This window comes from Lissotriton vulgaris, chromosome 10 (genome assembly GCF_964263255.1).
Source record: "Lissotriton vulgaris chromosome 10, aLisVul1.2, whole genome shotgun sequence".
NCBI classification, from domain to species: Eukaryota; Metazoa; Chordata; class Amphibia; order Caudata; family Salamandridae; genus Lissotriton; species Lissotriton vulgaris.
The window spans coordinates 725,483,974-725,506,203 of NC_141698.1; positions in this window are offsets into that span (position 1 = coordinate 725,483,974).

Sequence of the window (22,230 nt, forward strand, 5' to 3'; positions counted from 1 at the left end):
TGCAAATCAGTCTGTCCCTGGCCCAGTGCATCATGGGAACAGGGCAGACTAAACTACCAAGCCAATTCTTCACCAGAAAGGAGACAAGCTACCGGGGACCGGTTTCTGGCATTTCAGCCGTCTTCGGCCCGGCTTGCTTGAATCCTGATGGTGCAGTGAGAAAGGGACTCATGTCTGAGTATACCCTGCCACACCTATAGTGGCCAAAAACGATTCAGAAAAGGGGGTGGTGATGAACAGAGTGTCTGAATTAAGCAGACCACTCTTACCCAGTCCAAAGATCTGGGCTTGATCCATCACCGTTATTTATCTCACTGCACCATCCCAGCTCAGAACCTGGCTATATGCAAATCAGTCTGTCCCTGGCCCAGTGCATCATGGGAACAGGGCAGACTAAACTACCAAGCCAATTCTTCACCAGAAAGGAGACAAGCTACCGGGGACCGGTTTCTGGCATTTCAGCCGTCTTCGGCCCGGCTTGCTTGAATCCTGATGGTGCAGTGAGAAAGGGACTCATGTCTGAGTATACCCTGCCACACCTATAGTGGCCAAAAACGATTCAGAAAAGGGGGTGGTGATGAACAGAGTGTCTGAATTAAGCAGACCACTCTTACCCAGTCCAAAGATCTGGGCTTGATCCATCACCGTTATTAATCTCACTGCACCATCCCAGCTCAGAACCTGGCTATATGCAAATCAGTCTGTCCCTGGCCCAGTGCATCATGGGAACAGGGCAGACTAAACTACCAAGCCAATTCTTCACCAGAAAGGAGACAAGCTACCGGGGACCGGTTTCTGGCATTTCAGCTGTCTTCGGCCCGGCTTGCTTGAATCCTGATGGTGCAGTGAGAAAGGGACTCATGTCTGAGTATACCCTGCCACACCTATAGTGGCCAAAAACGATTCAGAAAAGGGGGTGGTGATGAACAGAGTGTCTGAATTAAGCAGACCACTCTTACCCAGTCCAAAGATCTGGGCTTGATCCATCACCGTTATTTATCTCACTGCACCATCCCAGTTCAGAACCTGGCTATATGCAAATCAGTCTGTCCCTGGCCCAGTGCATCATGGGAACAGGGCAGACTAAACTACCAAGCCAATTCTTCACCAGAAAGGAGACAAGCTACCGGGGACCGGTTTCTGGCATTTCAGCCGTCTTCGGCCTGGCTTGCTTGAATCCTGATGGTGCAGTGAGAAAGGGACTCATGTCTGAGTATACCCTGCCACACCTATAGTGGCCAAAAACGATTCAGAAAAGGGGGTGGTGATGAACAGAGTGTCTGAATTAAGCAGACCACGCTTACCCAGTCCAAAGATCTGGGCTTGATCCATCACCGTTATTTATCTCACTGCACCATCCCAGTTCAGAACCTGGCTATATGCAAATCAGTCTGTCCCTGGCCCAGTGCATCATGGGAACAGGGCAGACTAAACTACCAAGCCAATTCTTCACCAGAAAGGAGACAAGCTACCGGGGACCGGTTTCTGGCATTTCAGCCGTCTTCGGCCCGGCTTGCTTGAATCCTGATGGTGCAGTGAGAAAGGGACTCATGTCTGAGTATACCCTGCCACACCTGTAGTGGCCAAAAACGATTCAGAAAAGGGGGTGGTGATGAACAGAGTGTCTGAATTAAGCAGACCACTCTTACCCAGTCCAAAGATCTGGGCTTGATCCATCACCGTTATTTATCTCACTGCACCATCCCAGCTCAGAACCTGGCTATATGCAAATCAGTCTGTCCCTGGCCCAGTGCATCATGGGAACAGGGCAGACTAAACTACCAAGCCAATTCTTCACCAGAAAGGAGACAAGCTACCGGTTTCTGGCATTTCAGCCGTCTTCGGCCCGGCTTGCTTGAATCCTGATGGTGCAGTGAGAAAGGGACTCATGTCTGAGTATACCCTGCCACACCTATAGTGGCCAAAAACGATTCAAAAATGCCAGAAACCGGTCCCCGGGAGCTTGTTTCCTTCCCAGTGTAAGAATTGGCTTTTGTAGTTTGGTTTGCCCTGTTCCCATCATGCACTGGGACAGGAACAGACTAATTTGCATACAGCCAGGTTCTGAAACTGGGATGGTGCAGTGAGCTAAAAAACGGTGTTGGATCTAGCCCTGATCTCTTGACTGGGTGAGAGCTTTCTGCTTAATTCAGAGACTCTGTCCCTCACCACCCCTTGTTGTAAATATTTTTGTCCACCCTAAGCGTGGAAGGGTATTCTCAGATGTGAGACCCTTGCTCATTGCACCATCAGGATTCAAGCAAACCGGGCCGAAGACGGCTGTAATGCCAGAAACCGGTCCCCGGGAGCTTGTTTCCTTCCCAGTGTAAGAATTGGCTTTTGTAGTTTGGTTTGCCCTGTTCCCATCATGCACTGGGACAGGAACAGACTAATTTGCATACAGCCAGGTTCTGAAACTGGGATGGTGCAGTGAGCTAAAAAACGGTGTTGGATCTAGCCCTGATCTCTTGACTGGGTGAGAGCTTTCTGCTTAATTCAGAGACTCTGTCCCTCACCACCCCTTGTTGTAAATATGTTCAGAAATGAAGCCTAATGATTTGTAGCTGACATGTCTGATGTGTACAGGTGACTGATATGTTATTATTCTTCTCCTTGGCCACAGCATCATCATCTGAATCTGGAGGGGACACAGGCGCGGACCACGAAGAGGGACACACCGACAATGCCACCTGCTTTGAGGAGTCGGAGGGAGGCAGTGGCACGGAGGGTGATGAGAGTCTGCTGGCCGGACGACATGTGACTGACACATCTTACCATGCCGACAACTCCGAGTCAGACTCTCAGGAGGAGGGGGAATATGCAGCAATGGTCTCTCCATCATCTTTGGCTGGCGTCCCCTCCTCCAGTACCATCTCCACCCTCCCAGTCGTTAGTGTCCCTAGGGTCCGTGCTAGCACCCGTGTCTCCTTTGTTCCCGGCACAGCAGCCCCTGCCCCTGTGTCCCCTGCTGCCCTCAGTGCTGAGACTGTGGACCTACTCCGACAGATTGCAGTAGGTCAGACATCCATACTGACTGTCCTCCATGGACATACACAACTGATTACACAGTTGGTGTCGTTCATGGAGGGCATGTCGTCGGCCATGTCTGATCTACGTCGGAGTGTGGCTGCCATAGAGTCAACACTGACGGCAGCAATGTACTCCCAGCAGCCTCTGTCTCCCCCCCATCCTTCAGACCCATCCACCTCTGCCTCTCCCATATCTACACAACATACACTGAAGGACTGGGTTATTTAAGACCCAGCGGTGCCAGGGGACAACACCTGAAACCTTCGTGGGTAACCTGCTCCGGCGTACGAATGACAGAGACACGGGACACTTCCTTCGGCGTCAAAGATTCAAGGTTTATTTACTGCAGGGAAACACAGAAGTCACAGGAAGTACAACGAGTGTAGTTCGGGGAGACTGCTTCAAATTGGTTCTGTGGATCGCTCCTTTTATACACGATTCTCCCATAGGTTAACATGGTATACAAAAGTTTACGACTTGGTTCCCACAATTATCCCCGAGAGGGGTCGTTTTTGGTCACTTTGATACATTCAAGGTCCGGAATATAAGTGCGGAAACATTTGGCGGTTCCCAACTGTAAAAACCCATCTTCCCACCATTAGTACATTCCAATCAGCAGTAAAACAGATCGAAGAAGGAACAAGAACAGGTGTGGAGGAAGATGGAGACAGTGGGGAGATTGGAAAGGGTGTAAAAGGGGAGGTATCAGGAAACACGAGCTACAGGCATCAAAGGGACGTGCCTAATGAGATGCACGGCTGAGACAATAAACCGGCACGGCAAGATGAGCCTCGAGCGGGGCCATCTGCCTTACAGTATCATCCCCCTCGTCATAAAGATACTTTCAAAGGACATGTGTCTTCCGCAGATATCTTGGGAATCCCAGGGTCGCGAAGCGGACAACGTCCGTTCGCTGGCTACTTGAGGGCAAGAAACAAAATGGATGCCGTATCTAAGATGGAACCCGTGGGTACAGATGAAAAACCCACGTAACAAACGAACGGTTTAAGTTAGCACAGCAAAACTGTGCACACTTACTAAACTCGTCATTTGCGGTTCGTAGATACCAGACTCGACCATATTCGTGCGAGTCGAAAGCACCACTTACAATTGCCACGGAACCTCAGACGCTCCTTTTGCCCTCATGTAGGCAAGCACTAGTCGGAATCATACTCGATATTCATTAGACCATCTAGATGTTGCTGTAACATAGCTCTGTCCAACCGAGTCCCCTTGGTAACAGGTGGCTGTCTTATACACGTTGTAGCGCAGAGGCCACATAAGGCAGGACCACACTGCACACAAAGGCAACACGTGAACAGGAACGCCACAACAACTCCGATAATCATCAGAATCTTCCAACCCCAAGTCGACATCAGGCCCCAAAACCACCCAAGTAGCGTCCAATCCCCTACATCCACGTGTATGGATTCAGAGATTTTATGCAACTTTGAGATGGCTTGATAGACAGTCGGAGCGTTATCCGGAATGAAAATACAGCAGCTCGAATGGATCACCTTACATACCCCACCTCGATCTGCTAAGATCACGTCTAAAACCATACGGTTTTGTAACGTCATAAGTCTATCCGCCTGAAGTTCTGTGGTGATATTACCAAGGGCACTGGCAGTAATATTAGCTGTCGATTCTACCACTCGAGTCAACTGTCTCAGGTTCCTACTATTAACCATAGGCCCCCAAAACGGAAGGAAACCCTTGAAAAAGTCTCCTGCCTCTTGACCGGCAGTATCCTCTTCGCTAATTACGCCTCTCACAACTCTTGTCTTGTGATAATCTGCATCTACAGTGGACGTCGGAGGCAACAAATTTGCGATAAAGCATGAGCCCACAAAGTCGGAGGGCAACCATGCATACGCACGATCATGGCAGACAAAGTACGTACCCTAGGCAGCCAGAAACACAGGGGACGAGACCATAGGCAGAATGTAATTCTCGGAGCAAGCACTCTCTCCAAGTCGGGCTTTCGATCTTCGGCCACGACCCATTAGACAAAAATTACCAATGTGGGGTACGACCCATATCGGAGGCGAGCTTTTAAGCTGTTTATCACTCGTGAGCGCACTGTACTCAACCTTACTCAAGACCCTATAGGCTTGTACCTCTTCCTCTGGGATGAGCGACGGCTCATAGATATCTCTATCTAAATCTTCTATCGCTATGAACAAAGGCTTATAGTACGAGCCAAGGCCAAGGTAGGGAGAACGTGGCTCTCGACTGGGGTGAGAATCTAGTGCGCTTCGAAACATTGTTTGGAATGCTCGAGCTGAACCCTGGGAACTATACGGTAAGACCAAATATGGGATTCCCTTATCCGTGGTATGTGGCATTAGTCCACACACCCAACAATTAGTTGTATTTACCACTAACTGGTGCTGGTGAAGGAGCTGAATAAAGGAATTATTGCGGAATTCTGCACGTCTAGCCTGCTCGTGTTCGGGTAAGATATGAAAGGAATGAGGGGATGTAGTGGAGGTAAGTGTAGGGTCAGAAGTAGGAGTAGGTATGGCAGAGGGTAAGAAGTAAGACATCGTGTAATACACCCCACCCGCCAATAGTGCAGAAACAATCAGAAGCAGTACGAACATTTGAAACATAAAACATTTGGTACGAGTAAGTTGTTGTAACTTGAACCTTTGCGCCTGAGCTTCTTCCAAGTCCATCAGCTTCGAAAACGCCATCCCCTATGACCGTCCGCAACGTTTCTTGACGCACTTCGTTCTGTGTAGCAGTAGTCAATCCCTAGGAGTTCCCAGGAACCGACAGTCTTTAACCTAGCGTCAAGACCTGCTAACCAGAAGGAAGTACACGCGCGGCCCTACGGCCTTTATTCACAATGTGTATGCAAAAATGTCTCTCAGCTGTGGAAGCAAAAACACATATGGAACGAAACTCAATATATATATATATACAAAAATAATTACAATTATACGGGTGTTCGGACTAATCGTGGAAAACGGGATGATGCACTTATCAAGGGGCAGAACGGGATTATTTTATTTGTCCTTAGTGCTGGAACACAAAAAGTATCGAGTTTTCCCAGGACGTGTATGTTCATCAAACAAAGGATCCGATGAGGGAACAGAGTCCTGTTGATCAGCCGAATGTTCTGGTCTCGAGTCTTTTGATGACAAATGTTCAACAGTGTCTTTCTGCTGCACTGAGGATTCTCTGAAAGGTTGTGCGTCGCTGAAAGGTACAAACGCCGGCAATCCTTCGGATTCAGATGAAGCAATGCCCCTCCTCACCCACGAGTCTGCCGGCAAAGGAATAGGAACTTTCTTTGTATGGGTGGCATGCACCCAATTTTTCCGGCCTTCTAAACGAACGGCAGTTCTCGTGGCAAGGAGGACCTAGTAGGGTCCAGTAAACCGGGGTTCCAAGTTCTTCTTGCGGGAAAAATTTCTGGTGACCACCCAGTCTCCGGGCTGGAGCTGGTGGCCTGGACCCTCCGTCTGCGCCGGCAATGCTTCGTAAACCTGTTGGTGAATTAACCTCAGTTTAGCAGTCAGATCATGAAGATAGTCAATCAACATTGGGTATTCGAGACTGGAGAACACACCCGGTCTAGGGACCCCCCACACATTCGCAGGACGACCGAACACTATTTCATAGGGACTAAGCCCTACTCGGGAGTGTACGGTTGCCCTAGTTGATAACAAAGCTAAGGGTAAAGCATCAGGCCACGAAAGACCAGTCGTAGCCTGAATCTTCGCTAGTTTCAATTTAAGGGTGCCATTATACCCTTCAACCAAACCAGCTGACTGGGGGTGATTGGCGCTATGGAATTTTTGATTAATTCCAAGGCCCTTACACACACTCTTCATCACACTCCCCACAAACTCACTTCCGTTATCCGACCATACAATTTGAGGCATTCCATACCGAGGAAAGTATTCCTTCAGTAGGATTTTCGCAGTAGACAAAGCAGTGTTGTCTTTGAGGGGATAGGCTTCAATCCATCGGGAGAACGCGCAAACCACAACTAAAACGTATTTCAGGTTATTGCATCGCTCCATATGGATGAAGTCTAATTGGATCACCTCAAAGGGACATGAAGGGGGAGCAAAACTACCAGGAGGAGTTGGGGTTCCTTTACCGGGATTGTACAACATACATACCATACAATTCTTAACCAATCGTTCAGCACATTTCGTGATACCATCATTCTTCCACACATGGGACAGCAACTTACAAATACCTTTCAAGCTAATATGTGCTAACCCATGCGCCATTGTCACAACAGCCAGCACATACACATCCGGTAACATCCATCTCTTATGTTCCGACAAATCAACCCAACAACCATTCACATCCAACTTCCCCGTACTTTCTTTCCACTTCGTCTTTTCAGTTTCGGTGGCCTCATTCTGAATTGCTTTCACACTCTCGATAGTGTCCTCACACATACTCGATTCGGTAGGCCACCTAACCGAACTCGTCACATACATTCTAGTGCTAAGATTCCGTGCAGTCTCCTTAGCAATCTCATCCGCAAAGGCATTACCACGACCAACATCATCCGTCACCTTACGATGCGCACTACATTTAACAATCGCTACCTGCTTAGGCAACGTAAGTGCATCCAAAAGATCATTCACGAGCTGTCCATGCTGAATCTTCGTACCATGCGATGTCATAAAACCTCTCTCTCTCCACAACCGTCCAAAGCTATGGGCGACGCCAAAAGCATATTGGCTGTCGGTAAACACATTCACACGTTTCCCTTTCGCTAACACACACGCTCTAGTTAGAGCGATCAGCTCTGCAGCCTGGGCAGAGTTCTGATTCAATCTCGCAGTTTCCACAACAGTATTCAAAGTCACAACAGCATACGCAGTAGTCACATCACCATTCGGCAATTTAAAACATGAACCATCCACATACAACGTTCCGTCTGGATTTTCCAAAGGAGTGTTTTTAAGGTCCACTCGACCTTTTGTTTCCTCTTCAGTTCTCAAATAGCAGTCATGCGCTGCTATTTCATCTGACTCTGTGCTAATGGGTAACAAAGTTGCCGGGTTCAGAACATTACAACGTTTTATCTGAATATGACTTGCCAACAGCGTCAATTCGTACCCAGACAACCTCGCACTCGTCAAGTGCTGAGTTTTCGTACGATTCAAAAGAGTATCGACTGCATGCAGAACCATCACCGTAAGCACATTATCCATGACCAATCCTGCTGATTGTCGGATGGACACCGCAGCTGCTGCTGTTGCTCTCAAACAACTTGGCAATGCTCTAGCTACCGGGTCCAAGGTCGAGGAAAAATATGCACATGGACGTTGCTTACCACCAAAAGGTTGCGTTAAGACACTCAAGGCACAACCTTCCCTTTCGTGAACATATAGTGTAAACGGCTTGCTATAGTCAGGAGTACCCAACACAGGAGCCGAACACAATGAGTCACGTAATTCAGAAAAACTTTTCTGACATTCTTCCGTCCATGGTAAAGGAGTTGAAACATCCTTGCACGTAAGAGCTGAAGGACTGGGTTCTTTAAGACCCAGCGGTGCCAGGGCACAACACCTGAAACCTTCGTGGGTAACCTGCTCCGGCGTACGAATCACAGAGACACGGGACACTTCCTTATGCGTCAAAGATTCAAGGTTTATTTGCTGCAGGGAACACAGAAGTCACGACAAGTACACCACGTGCAACTTGGGGAGACTGCTTCAAATTGGTTCTGTGGATCGCTCCTTTTATACAGTTTTTACCCATAGGACAACATGGCACACAACAGTTTACAACCCGGTTCCCACCATTATCCCCCAGAGGGGTCGCTTTGGTCACTTTGAAACACAGCAGGTTCGGAACATAAGTGCGGAAACATTTGGCGGTTCCCAACTGTAAAAACCCATCTTCCCACCATTAGCGAATTCCAATCAGCAGTAAAACAGATCGAAATAGGAACAAAGACAGGTGCAGAGGAAGACGGAGACAGTGGGGAGATCGGAAAGGGTGTAAAAGGGGAGGTATCGGGAAACACGAGATACAGGCATCAAAGGGACGCGCCTAATGAGATGCACGGCTGAGACAATAAGTCCGTGCGGCAAGATGAGCCTCGAGCGGCGCCATCTGCCTTACAGTAGCATCCCCCTCGTAAAGGACATGTGTCTTCCGCAAATATCTTGGGAGTCCCAGGGTCGCGAAGCGGACAACGTCCGTTCGCTGGCTACTTGAGGGCAAGAGACAAAATGGATGCCGTATCTAAGATGGAACCCGTGGGTACAGATGAAAAACCCACATAACAAACGAACGGTTTAAGTGAGCACAGCGAAACTGCGCACAACTACTAAACTCGTCATTTGCGGTTCATAGATACCAGACTCGACTATATTCGTGCGAGTCGAAAACACCACTTACAATTGTCACGGAACCTCAGACGCTCCTTTTGCCCTCATGTAGGCAAGCACTAGTCGGAATCATATTCGATATTCATCAAACCATCGAGATGTTGCTGTAGCATAACTCTGTCCAACCGAGTCCCCTTGGTAACAGGTGGTTGTCTTATACACGTTGTAGCACAGAGGCCACATAAGGCAGGACCACACTGCACACAAAGGCAACACGTGAACAGGAAGACTACAACGACTCCGATGATCATCAGAATCTTCCAACCCCAAGTCGACATCAGGCCCCAAAACCATCCAAGTAGCGTCCAATCCCCTACATCCACGTGTATGGATTCGGAGATCTTATGCAACCTCGAGATGGCTTGATAGACAGTAGGAGCATTATCTGGAATAAAAATGCAGCAGCTCGAATGGATCACCTTACATACCCCACCTCGATCTGCTAAGATGACATCTAAAACCATACGGTTTTGTAACGTCATAAGTCTATCCGCCTGAAGTTCTGTGGTGATATTACCAAGGGCACTGGCAGTAATATTAGCTGTCGATTCTACCACTCGAGTCAACTGTCTCAGGTTCCTACTATTGACCATAGGTCCCCAAAACGGGAGGAAACCCTTGAAAAAGTCTCCTGCCTCTTGACCGGCAGTATCCTCTTCGCTAATTACGCCTCGCACAACTCTAGTCTTATGATAATCGGCATCTACAGTGAACGTCGGAGGCAACAGATTTGCAATGAAACATGAGCCCATGAAGTCAGCGGGCAACCATGCATATGCACGATCATAGCAGATAAAGTATGTACCCTTGGCAGCCAGAAACACAGGGGACGAGACCATCGGCAGTATGTAATTTTCAGTGCAAGCACTTGCTCCAAGTCGGGCTTGCGATCTTCGGCCACGACCCATGAGACAAAAATTACCAGTGTGGGGTACGACCCATATCGGAGGCGAGCTTTTAAGCTGCTTTTCGCTAGTGAACGCACTATATTCACCTCTACTTAGGACCCTATAGGCCTGTATCTCTTCTTCAGGAATAAGCGAAGGATCATAGATATCACTATCTAAATCCTCTATTGCTATCGACAAAGGTTTTTGATACGAGGTAGGACCAGAGTAGGGGGAACGTGGTTCTCGAATGGGGTGGAAACCCAGTGCGCTTCGAAACATTGTTTGAAATGCTCGAGCTGACCCTTGGGAACTATACGGTAACACCAGATATGGAATTCCCTTATCCGTAGTATGTGGCATCAACCCACACACCCAACAATTAGTAGTGTTAACCACTAACTGATGCTGATGAAGGAGCTGAATAAAGGAATTGTTGCGGAATTCTACACGTCTAGCCTGTTCGTGTTCGGGTAACATGTGGAAGGAATGGGGAGAAACAGTAGAGGTAAGATTAGGGTCAGGAGTAGGAGTAGGTGTAGCAGTTGAGAAGTAAGACATCGTGTAATACACCCCACCCGCCAATAATGCAGAAGCAGTCAAAAACAGTACAAACAGTTGGAATATAAAACATTTGGTACGACTGAGTTGCTGCAGCTTGAATCTGTAAATCTGAGCTCCCTCCAAATCATTCAGCTTCGAAAATGCCATTCCCTATGACCGTCCGCAACGTTTCTTGACGCACTTCGTTCTGTGTAGCAATAGTCAATCCCCAGGAGTTCCCAGGAACCGACGGCCTTTAACCTAGCGTCAAGACCTACTATTCAGAAGGAAGTACGCGCGCGGCCCTACGGCCTTCAATGCACAATATGTATGTATGCAAAAACAAAGTCTCTCAGCTGTAAAAGCAAAAGTATAAGGAATGAAGCTCAATATATGTACAGGAATAATTACAGTAATACGAAAGTGCAAAACTGATCACGGAAAACGGGATAATGCAGTTGTCAATACAACAAAGCAAGATCTTTTTATTTGTCCTTAGTGCGAGATCGCAAAAAGTATCGGGTTTTCCCAGGACGTGTCTGCTCGTCAAACAAAGGATCCGTTGAAGAGACAGCGTCCTGCTGATCAGTTGAGTGTTCTGGTCCTGAGTCTTGTAATGCTAATTGTTCAACAGTGTCTTTCTGCTGCGCTGAGGATTCTCCAACAGGCTGTGCGTCGCTAAAAGGCACAAACGCCGGCAATGTTTCTGTTTCAGATGACGCAATGCCTCTCCTTACCCACGGATCTGCCGGCAAAGGGATGGGGACTCTTTTGGTGTGGGTGGCATGCACCCAATTCTTACGTCCCTCGAGACGGACGGCAGTCCTCGTGGCCAGGAGCACTTGATAGGGTCCGGTAAACCTCGGGTCCAGGTTATTCTTGCGTGAAAAATTTCTCGTCACCACCCAGTCTCCGGGCTGGAGCTGGTGGCCTGGACCCTCCGTCTGCGTCGGCAATGCGTCGTAAACCTGTTGGTGAATCAACCTCAGTTTAGCAGTCAAGTCATGTAGATAATCGATCAACATTGGGTACTCAAGATCAGAAAACATTCCTGGCCTAGGAACCCCCCACACATTCGCAGGACGGCCGAACACTATTTCATAGGGACTAAGCCCTACTCGGGAGTGTACAGTCGCCCTAGTTGACAGTAATGCTAAAGGTAAAGCGTCAGGCCACGAAAGACCAGTCGTAGCCTGAATCTTCGCTAACTTTAGTTTAAGGGTGCCGTTGTACCCTTCAACCAATCCAGCTGACTGGGGATGATTGGCGCTGTGGAATTTCTGATTAATTCCAAGGCCCTTACACACACTCTTCATCACACTACCCACAAACTCACTTCCGTTATCTGACCACACGACTCTAGGCATTCCATACCGAGGAAAATATTCCTTCAGTAGGATTTTCGCAGTAGACAAAGCAGTATTGTTTTTGAGAGGATAGGCCTCGATCCATCGGGAGAATGCGCAAACCACAACTAAAACGTATTTCAGGTTATTGCATCGCTCCATATGGATGAAGTCCAATTGAATCACCTCAAAGGGACATGAAGGAGGAGCAAAACTGCCAGGAGGAGTTGGGGTTCCTTTGCCAGGATTGTACATTATACACACCATGCAATTCTTCACCAGACGTTCAGCACATTTCGTAATCCCATCATTCTTCCACACAGGAGCCAACAATCTACAAATACCTTTCGCGCTAATATGTGCTAACCCATGCGCCATTGTCACAACGGCCAGCACGTACGCATCAGGCAACATCCATCTTTTCTGATCAGTCAAATCAATCCAACAACCACTCGCATCCAACTTTCCCGTACTTTCTTTCCACTTCGTCTTTTCAGTCTCGGTGGCCTCATTCTGAATTGCTTTCACACTCTCGACAGTGTCCTCACACATACTCGATTCTGTAGGCCACCTAACCGAACTCGTCACATACATCCGAGTGCTAAGGTTCCGGGCAGTCTCCTTAGCAGTCTCATCCGCAAACGCATTACCACGACCAACATCATCCGTCACCTTACGATGCGCACTACATTTAACAATCGCTACTTGTTTAGGCAACGTCAATGCATCCAAAAGATCATTCACAAGCTGGCCATGCTGAATCTTCGTACCGTGCGACGTCAAGAAACCTCTCTCTCTCCACAATCGTCCAAAACTGTGAGCGACGCCAAACGCGTATTGGCTGTCGGTAAACACATTCACACGTTTCCCTTTCGCTAACACACATGCTCTAGTGAGAGCGATCAATTCTGCAGCTTGGGCAGAATTCTGATTCAACCTCGCAGTCTCAACAACAGTATTCAATGTTACAACAGCATAAGCAGTAGTCACATCGCCATTCGGCAACTTAAAACAAGACCCATCCACATACAATATACCATCCGGATCTTCCAATGGGGTGTTTTTAAGGTCCACTCGACCTTTTGTTTCCTCTTCAGTCCTCAAGTAGCAATCATGTTCTGCTACTTCATCTGACTCTGTGCTAATTGGTAACAAAGTTGCCGGGTTCAGAACATTACAACGTTTTATTTGAATGTGGCTTGCCAATAACGTCAACTCGTACCCAGACAACCTCGCACTCGTCAAGTGCTGAGTTTTCGTTCGATTCAAAAGAGTATCAACTGCATGCGGAACCATCACCGTAAGCATATTATCCATGACCAATCCTGCTGATTGTCGGATGGAGACCGCGGCTGCCGCAGTTGCTCTCAAACAACTCGGCAATGCTCTAGCTACCGGGTCCAAAGTCGAGGAAAAATATGCGCATGGACGTTGCTTACCACCAAAAGGTTGCGTTAAGACACTCAAAGCACAACCTTCCCTCTCGTGAACATATAATGTAAACGGCTTACTGTAGTCAGGGGTACCCAACACAGGAGCCGAACACAATGAATCACGCAGTTCAGAAAAACTTTTCTGACATTCTTCCGTCCATGGTAAAGGAGTTGAAACATCCTTGCACGTAAGAGCCACCAATGGTTTCGCTAGCAATGAAAAATTAGGAATCCATTGCCTGCAGTACGACGTGATACCTAGAAAGGCACGCACATCTCATTGGGTTTTTGGCACAGCCATTCGCGCAATTGCTGCAATTCTCTCTGGGGTCAACCTCCTTCCCTCCTTTGACAATAAGTGACCTAAATAGGTTACTTCTTGACAACAATATTGGAGTTTAGAAGGGGACACCTTATGATTCAACTCACAGAGATGTTGCAGCAACGACACCGTAGCAATTTTGCAAATGTCCTGAGTATCAGCAGCCACCAATAAGTCGTTGACATATTGGATCAAGGCTGCACCGACCGGCAACCTAAACGCATCCAGTTGACCCTTCAAGGCTTGGCTGTAAATAGATGGACTTTCACAGTAGCCCTGAGGAGCGCGTTTGAACCGGAAGCTACGTCCACCGAGAGAGAAACCGAAAAGGTCCCTGCTCTCCTCGGCAATCGGGATGCTGAAAAACGCATTTTTCAAGTCAATCACCGAAAACCACGATGCAGAAGCTGGAATCAGAGTCAGTAGCGCCGTGATGTCAGGCACAACGGGAAATTGAGGAACAACGATTTTATTCACCTCCCGTAAATCGATAACAAAACGATAAACTGGTGGTTTTGAAGGATCTGTACGTTTAAGAATGGGCAGCACAGGGCTGTTGCACACGTTTCCCCGAGTCTCTTCGATAACATCTTTCTCGATCAGATCATAGATGATCGCTAACAGTGCTCGTTCACCATCAAGGGAGATACGATATTGGGGAATACGTGGCGGTCGCACATTAGATTTCAACTGTACAACATAAGGGGAGATATCAAGTAGGCCCACGTCATTTGGACCCGTTGCCCACAAAGACGCAGGAAGAGAACTCAATTCCGGTGGGAGCTTATCGAGAGACAAATACATAGGAGAGACAACCCTCTCTCCTAACGTAAGCTTTACACCCGCAGGAGAACAATACAAAGTCGCGTACAAACGTTTAAGTAAATCCAGGCCCAACAGATTTTCACCACAACCCGTAGTCAAAATCAACGGAGCTTCTAGCTCACGTGGCCCAATTTTGAGGGGCAAAGGGCGCGAAACTGGATTGCTAACAGGGGCGCCAGAGAATCCAACGGAAACATTTGTTAAGCCAGACAAAGGTGCGCCAGGGAGTTTCGAATGCATGATAGAACTTTTCGCTGCACCAGTGTCCAACAGAAAAGGCTCAACGACGCCCGATGTAGCAACTGCGACGTAAGGCCCTCTCTGATCAACCGGAACTGATACCACTCCCTCTCCTTGTCTTCGGCTGTCCTAGTAATTACTGTCGTCAGTTCCCTGAGCGACGTAATAATCGTCTACATTGTACTGCGCAGATCGTCCTTGCGATGATCCACGTTGATCGAAACAATTATTAGAATTAGATGAGTTATCTGAACGATCATTCTGAGAACCACGACCTCTACCACGTGATGCCTGCTGCGAACCACCGCGACCTCCTCTAGATGAGTTACCATTGTTACGTTCATTCAAAACAGGGCAATTGAATTTAATGTGTCCCTCCTGTCTACAATAAGCACATTGATTGTACCCTAACGAGGATCTTTGGGAGGAGGAGTCATTACGAGTTTGGGATCTGTTCGATTGCGGCTGCGATCTATTCTGTTGTGAATTATTCTGATTTGAACGTGGAGGATACGCTTGCTGAAGCAACACGTCTTTTTGTCAGCACGGTTGTTCTCCTCTTTCTCTCTATTCTCATAATATTGCGCCGTAGCCAATATCTGAGCCGAAGTAGAAACGGCCCATGCACTTTCCGAATTCTTTAACTTATTGCTTAGATCGGGCAATAAATTCGAAACAAATTTATCCACGAACAATCTTTGACCACCCTCAGTACCCATATCCTGTCCACTATGATCAATGAATGCTTCCTCGAACCTCGTAAAGAACTCGGAAACACTCTCATCTTTCTTCTGCTTACAGGCTGACAATTTGTCCCAGTTTACCCTCATAGCAGGCATAAGAGTTTTCATTAATGTTATTATTCTTTGAGGGAGAGCAGCAATCAACTGCTCAGGCTTAGCACCACCAACTTGCAACCCATCCGCCGCTACAATGGCCGCCCAATCACCACCTAGTTCGTTTGCGTGATTTTCCTGACGAATCTTAGCCCATACAGGTTGCGGTACGACATTGCCAAACAACATGTCGATATCGGCAAGATTCATTACCGTGGCATCTACGAGCTGCGATAATTCTTTGTAATACCCTGCAGGATTTTTGCGAGGGTCAGGCAAAGATTGCTTCACCTGTAACACTTCCGATCGTTTCCATGGGAGGTGTATCCACACTCTCTGGAAATACGGCGGGACCGGAGGGGCAGCTGCAGGGTTACCCGGCATCCAAACCGGTGGAACTTCACGCATGGGATATTGGCCAGACTCGTCTGGCTGTTTTTCAATATCTTCAACAAACAACGCATGAGGTATCGGTGCGGGACGAAAAGATAGCAACCGCTCAACAGCACGTCGAACGTTAGTATCCACTATCAGCCCATTTGCGAACTGAAGCTGAAGATCAGACAGAGCGGCGAGCACCTCGTCAGGCGCATCGACCGCTATCTGATCGTGAAGGAACTTACACATTTCGTTGAACACATATCTCTGGGTTGGTATATTGAATTGACAAAATGTTTCGAGGACGACACGGGGTGGACTTCTAAGAGGATTTACCATCCAACCCATCGCCATATTGTATAACGAAGCACGTTCTCTATTACCAGGCAGCTGACTACGTCGCTGGGGACCATCGGAACCAGCGGACCCATGAACAGGTCCGAGCGAATGAAAGAAGCTAGCCGCAAGAGGAGTAGTACGAGAACGAGTAGAGGGAGAAGCATACGATACAGGACTAACAAGAGAAGGAGTAGAAACAGTAGCAACAGCAGGAGTTAACAAAACAGGAGCAGTAGCTGGAGCAGTAGCGGGAGCAGGGGTATGTGGAAGCGGAGGAGCAGTAGGGATAGCAACAGGCAAAGGAGCAGGAACAGTCGGAAGGGCAGGTGCAGGTTGAGGAACAGGCGGAGGAAGAATAAGCGGAAGTATAGGTATGGCAGGGACCACAGGAGCTGCGGTACCCTGTACGTACGGAGGTGGTGACTTCATGAGATAAGACATTAAAGGATCCTCAACTGGCTCTTCCTTCTTTTCCGACTCCGTAGGTAAAGCGGGATAACATTTATCCACAGTCATACGCTGTAATCTGTCAAACACTTCCTTATCCTTAACCTCCTTATCATGCTGGAACTGCTCTGCTTTCTTCACTATGGTAGCAACATTATCTCGCTGATTACGTTTAGTCTGTCTGATGTCTTTCTGTCGGGCTTCCTTACGCCACAACCGAAAGGCATCAAACATGGCCGGCCTTGACTTTCTTTCAAACAATTTAATCTCTAAATTATCCAAGATCGGGGCCTCGAAGCTACCATGAGGTGGCCAACGAAGGTCGCCGTCCTTTTTCGTGTATTTAATCCAATAATCGTTAAAAGTAATTGGGCCTAGCCCATGCTTACTATAGAGCTCATAAGTGGGAGTTCCAACCGGAGGTATCGGACACGAGTCCTCCAGTCGGGAATCCGTACCACAAGGTCTGAAACAACTAAACAAAGTACTGCGACCAGGCATCTTGCACACTAGCCGAGTTTCACAAACTTCAAGGGTTACGGGATTTACCAAGTCCCAGCAAAGAACAAAATCCTCGGTTTTTGGCGGCTGCAGTCGTCAAACAACACAACAAAGTACGCTAGCAAAGTGTCACCGACAAAAACACTCACACAGCGTTAACAACAAAAACACTCGCTAAAGTGTCAACAACCAAGAACTCTGGGAGCGACCCACAAATACTTAACTCAAAGATCGATGGCGTCACCAGGAAGGCCCGTCAATCGTCTCGCTCTACCAAGGTCTACGCCAGGCGCCAAAACAGGTCTACAGTCAGGGCAGCAGTCCGTCGCAGCCGTCCGGAGGCGGGAATCTTCGCGGGAAAAGTCTTCGGGCCACTTATTTCGACAACAGGATCGATGAAGCGGAGTGCACCTTCCCTCGGAGATTTCACACGAAGTTCCTCACGATCGTCGGGCTTGGACCGGTACCACTGATGCAGCCCCACGTTGGGCGCCAACTGAAGGACTGGGTTCTTTAAGACCCAGCGGTGCCAGGGCACAACACCTGAAACCTTCGTGGGTAACCTGCTCCGGCGTACGAATCACAGAGACACGGGACACTTCCTTATGCGTCAAAGATTCAAGGTTTATTTGCTGCAGGGAACACAGAAGTCACGACAAGTACACCACGTGCAACTTGGGGAGACTGCTTCAAATTGGTTCTGTGGATCGCTCCTTTTATACAGTTTTTACCCATAGGACAACATGGCACACAACAGTTTACAACCCGGTTCCCACCATTATCCCCCAGAGGGGTCGCTTTGGTCACTTTGAAACACAGCAGGTTCGGAACATAAGTGCGGAAACATTTGGCGGTTCCCAACTGTAAAAACCCATCTTCCCACCATTAGCGAATTCCAATCAGCAGTAAAACAGATCGAAATAGGAACAAAGACAGGTGCAGAGGAAGACGGAGACAGTGGGGAGATCGGAAAGGGTGTAAAAGGGGAGGTATCGGGAAACACGAGATACAGGCATCAAAGGGACGCGCCTAATGAGATGCACGGCTGAGACAATAAGTCCGTGCGGCAAGATGAGCCTCGAGCGGCGCCATCTGCCTTACAGTAGCATCCCCCTCGTAAAGGACATGTGTCTTCCGCAAATATCTTGGGAGTCCCAGGGTCGCGAAGCGGACAACGTCCGTTCGCTGGCTACTTGAGGGCAAGAGACAAAATGGATGCCGTATCTAAGATGGAACCCGTGGGCACAGATGAAAAACCCACATAACAAACGAACGGTTTAAGTGAGCACAGCGAAACTGCGCACAACTACTAAACTCGTCATTTGCGGTTCATAGATACCAGACTCGACTATATTCGTGCGAGTCGAAAACACCACTTACAATTGTCACGGAACCTCAGAGCCACTAATGGTTTCGCTAGCAATGAAAAATTTGGAATCCATTGCCTGCAATACGACGTGATACCTAGAAAGGCACGCACATCTCTTTGGGTTGTTGGCACAGCCATTCGCGCAATTGCTGCAATTCTCTCTGGGGTCAACCGTCTTCCCTCCTTTGACAATAAGTGACCTAGATAGGTCACTTCTTGACAACAATATTGGAGTTTAGAAGGTGACACCTTGTGATGTAAGTCACAGAGATGTTGCAGCAACGACACCGTAGCAATCTTGCAAATGTCCTGAGTATCTGCGGCTACCAATAAGTCATCGACATATTGGATTAAGGCCGCACCAGCCGGCAACGAAAACGCATCCAGTTGACCCTTCAAGGCTTGACTGTAAATCGATGGACTCTCACAGAGCCCTGAGGAGCGCGTTTAAACCGGAAGCTGCGTCCACCAAGAGAGAAACCGAAAAGGTCTCTGCTCTCTTCTGCAATGGGAATGCTGAAGAACGCATTCTTCAAATCGATCACCGAAAACCACGATGCAGAAGCTGGAATCAGAGTCAGTAGCGCCGTGATGTAAGGCACAACAGGAAACTGAGGAATCACAATTTTATTTACCTCCCGTAAATCGATAACGAAACGATAAACAGGTGGTTTCGAAGGATCAGTACGTTTTAAAATGGGCAGTACAGGGCTATTGCACACGTTTCCCCGTGTTTCTTCAATTACGTCTTTCTCGATCAAATCATAGATGATCGCTAACAATGCTCGTTCACCCTCAAGAGAGATTCGATACTGGGGAATACGTGGCAACCGCACATTAGATTTCAACTGAACAACATAAGGGGAGATGTCAAGCAGGCCCACATCATTGGGACCTGTTGCCCACAAAGATGCAGGAGGAGAACTCAATTCCGGTGGAAGCTTATCGAGAGACAAGTACATAGGAGAGACAACCCTCTCTCCTAAAGTAAGCTTTACACCCGCAGGAGAACAATACAGAGTTGCATACAAACGTTTTAGCAAATCCAGGCCCAAAAGATTTTCACCACAACCCGTAGTCAAAATCAACGGAGCTTCTAGCTCACGAGGCCCAATTGTAAGGGGCAGAGGGCGTGAAACTGGATTGCTAACGGGGGCGCCAGAGAATCCAACGGAAACATTTGTTAAGCCAGACAAAGGTGCGCCAGGGAGTTTCGAATGCATTATGGAACTTTTCGCTGCACCAGTGTCCAACAGAAAAGGCTCAACGACGCCCGATGTAGCAACTGCGACGTAAGGCCCTCTCTGATCAACCGGAACTGATACCACTCCCTCTCCTTGTCTATGGCTGTCCTAGTAATTACTGTCGTCAGTTCCCTGATCGACGTAATAATCGTCTACATTGTACTGCGCAGATCGTCCTTGCGATGATCCACGTTGATCAAAACAATTATCGGAATTTGATGAGTTATCTGAACGGTCATTTTGAACCCCACGACCTCTACCACGTGGTGCCTGCTGAGAACCACCACGACCTCCTCTAGATGAGTTACCACTGTTACGATCGTTTAAAACGGGACAGTTAAATTTTAAATGACCCTCCTGTCTACAATAGGCACATTGATTGTACCCTAACGAAGATCTTTGGGAAGAGGAGTCATTTCGAGGTTGTGACCTATTTGATTGCGACTGCGGTCTATTTTGCTGCGAAGTATTCTGATTCGAGCGCGGGGGATAGGCCTGCTGTAACAACACTTTAGTTTTAAGTTCTTTCGTCTTCTTATCAGCGCGGTCGTTCTCCTCTTTTTCTCTGTTCTCATAGTACTGTGCCGTAGCCAATATTTGAGCCGAGGTAGAAACGGCCCACGCACTCTCAGAATTTTTCAATTTATTGCTCAAATCGGGCAATAAGTTAGAGACAAATTTGTCCACGAACAACCGTTGACCACCCTCAGTGCTCATATCCTGACCACTGTGATCGATGAATGCCTCCTCAAATCTCGTGAAGAAATCAGAGACACTCTCGTCCTTTTTCTGTTTACAAGCTGACAATTTGTCCCAGTTCACCCTCATAGCTGGCATAAGTGTTTTCATTAAAGTAATTATTCTTTGAGGGAGAGCAGTAATGAGTTGTTCAGGCTTAGCCCCGCCGACTTGTCGTGTATCGGCCGCAGTAAGAGTAGCCCAATCGCCACCTAATTCGTTTGCGTGATCTTCATGCCGAATCTTGGCCCATACCGGTTGAGGTACGACATTGCCGAACAACATATCGATATCGGCAAGATTCATTACCGTAGCGTCTACAAGCTGCGATAATTCTTTATAATACCCTGCAGGATTTTTGCGAGGGTCAGGCAAAGATTGCTTCACCTGTAAAACTTCTGATCGTTTCCATGGGAGATGTATCCATACTCTCTGAAAATATGGTAGAATAATGGGATTAGCATTAGGATCGCCTGGCATCCACACTGGTGGAACTTCTCGCATGGGGAACTGACCGGACGCATCTAACTGCCTCTCAACATCCTCAACAAACAAAGCTTGAGGTATAGGAGCGGGACGGAAAGATAACAACCGTTCGACAGCACGTCGAACATTAGTATCCACTATCAGTCCATTCGAGAACTGAAGCTGTAGGTCAGACAAAGCGGTCAAAACCTCGTCAGGTGCATCGGCCGATATCTGATCACGCAAAACTTTGCACATTTCTTCAAACACGTATCTTTGTGTCGGTTCATTGAATTGGCAGAACGTATCAAGTACGACGCGTGGAGGATTTCTAAGAGGGTGCGTCATCCAACCCATCGCCATATTGTATAGCGAAGCACGTTCCCTGTTACCGGGAAGCTGACTACGTCTCTGAGGACCATCTGAGCCAGCGGACCCAAAAACAGGTCCGAGAGAATGGAAAAAACTAGCCGCAACAGGAGAAGTACGACTACGAGTAGACGGAGAAGTATAGCACAAGGGACTAACAAGAGAAGAGGTAGAAACAGAAGAAGCAACAGGAGTAAGTAGAGCAGGAGCAGTAGCGGGAGCAGGAGGATGTGGAAGCGGAGGAGCAGTAGGAATAGCAATGGGCAAAGGAGCGGGAACAGTCGGAAGAACGGGTGCAGGTTGAGGAACAGGCTGAGGAACAGGTACAGGGGGGACCACAGGAGCTGCGGTACCCTGTACGTACGGAGGTGGTGACTTCATAAGATAAGACATTAAAGGATCCTCAACTGACTCTTCCTTCTTATCCGACTCCGTAGGCAAAACAGGATAGCACTTATCTATAGACATACGCTGTAGCCTATCAAACACTTCCTTTTCCTTAACCTCCTTATCACGCTGAAACTGCTCTGCTTTCTTTACA